A 1,973-nucleotide genomic window follows, 5' to 3' on the forward strand; every position below is an offset into this window, starting at 1 on the left:
CAGGAGTATGTTGCTGCTGTTCTGCTTTGCGTCCTCGCTACAAACGCCTGGTGGACAACATCTTCCCTGAGGATCCAAAAGTAATTTGACCTACATCTACTGATCCTTCTCTTTGCTGACCCATTCTGCCCCCTGCTGACCTTTCTAAGGTTTCCCTAATTTCATTTCTCTACTTTTACCCCGTGTCTTGTCACGTACGTCACATGCACAAATGTTTTTACATTTCTTTTTTAACTTTTAAGTGACTGCTTGCTTGTCCAATTTTCAGATACTTTTTGTAGATTAGGCACACATCTGACATGGTATACATTCATGATGTTCTTTTGTAATCTATATCATTTAATCATCAAAAATATATCAGTGCCAGATGAGGTACACTATGTGCTCTGCATGTAACTGTGATCAAACATAGGTTTCTGTCTTCACCAAATACCTGGATAAGGAAAATGACAATAAAACTATAGTGTGAAAAAATGTTGAGATACAAATGAAGGACCAAGTGCTGCTGGAGTAGATAGGCATGATATCTAATTAGGGTTTAGGAGAATAGAGGCCTGAAGAAAATGAAATCTAAGAGTACTTAAGGAGTAGCCACACAGTTATTAGAAGAGAACTGAAAGGTGAAGAGACTGTTCCAGGTTGTTTTGTTTTTATTTACATATTGTCTAGTGTTTTGTAAAAAACTGAAATACCTTTGAGAGGATGACTAATAGCAAAGTACCTGGGTTTGAGTGATTTTGTTGATACTGCCTTAGACTTTCCTTTAGTGCTCTATTAATTGGATATGAACATAAAATGCTATATACGAGTTTAATTTCCACTTTAAAGAATTCCAGCTTTAAAGAATCCTTTTGGTTATGTTAACATTCATGTTTCTCTCTGCCTCGCCCTTGCTGTGCTAGGACTCAAAGCCAGGTCTTCGTATATGGTAGGCAGATGCCCCATTGCTGAGCTGTTTCCCCAGCCTGATCTATCTCATGTTTAACAAATCTATTTAAACAATCCACTATGTAGAGGAAGTTAGTCACACAAAAATTTATACTATATTAAACAAACTTTTTATGTTTTTGTTTATAATTTATAAATTTTATTAAAACAAACACAAAAACATTATAATGTATCTAAAATATATTTGTAATAGTTGCTTGGATAGAAAACTATACATGTTATAGTTGTTGGAGCCTAGATTATTTATAGCATATTAACCATAAGATATGGTATCTGCCTTTTAGGAGCTTTTTATCCAGTGACAGACAAAGAAAAGGCATACTAAATATTAAATCATAATGCGTGAATCAGTAAAATGCTAAGTAATCAGTTGGTCAAATTTTTGCCTGTAAAGGAAGGGAAGTCTTGTAGATTGTAATCTATGGAAAGTATTCTTAGAGCAAATTAGATTTGCTGAACTTTGGAGAATGTACACCTAGATACAGAATATTAATGTTGTCACTGCCAGTGAGGAGAAGAAAGAAAAGGCAAGGGAGAGCAAGTGACAACATTTATTTACGATAATGAAAAAAAGCCACCAACAATGTTTGAGGTAATGACCAACTTGGTCTTCATGCGGATTCCTGTGGCCTGCTAGTAGTGTCCTAGGGCTGACCGCGACGTCTGACTTGAAATTCCAGATATATCAGTTAATAGTCCGAGTATTCAGATCATCTCCTTGGGAAATCTGGGGCAGATCGTTGCTGAAGGTAAGGTAGAGGGCAAAGGATGAAGGAATGGGAAGGACAGGAAGACATCTACTTTATGCACTTGGACTTGGAGACATTGAGAGGGCTTTTGAGCACCTGTTTATATTGGTGATAATAGATAAATTCTGCAGTTGTTATGGCAAGAATCTTTATTTTGCCAGGGGTTCAGATAACAATTTTTTTTGGGGGGGGGGTGTGTGGAACCGGGGATTAAACTCAGGCCCTTGCACTTGCCGGGGAAGCACTTATTCCACTGAGCCATCTCCCCCGCCCCCC

General features: G+C 37.6%; 1 protein-coding gene across 1 annotated transcript in view; it reads left to right on the forward strand.

Moving 5' to 3' along the window:
* The window catches only part of Efr3a (EFR3 homolog A), a 74,288-nt gene continuing 72,315 nt past the window's right edge, over positions 1-1,973 (forward strand). Inside the window, exon 1 of the mRNA XM_023702604.1 lies at positions 1-80. The gene's annotated coding sequence lies outside the window, so the exon portion shown is untranslated. The remainder of the gene's footprint in view (positions 81-1,973) is intronic.

Source organism: Octodon degus, unplaced genomic scaffold (assembly GCF_000260255.1).
Source record: "Octodon degus isolate 3935 unplaced genomic scaffold, OctDeg1.0 scaffold00154, whole genome shotgun sequence".
Lineage (NCBI taxonomy): Eukaryota > Metazoa > Chordata > Mammalia > Rodentia > Octodontidae > Octodon > Octodon degus.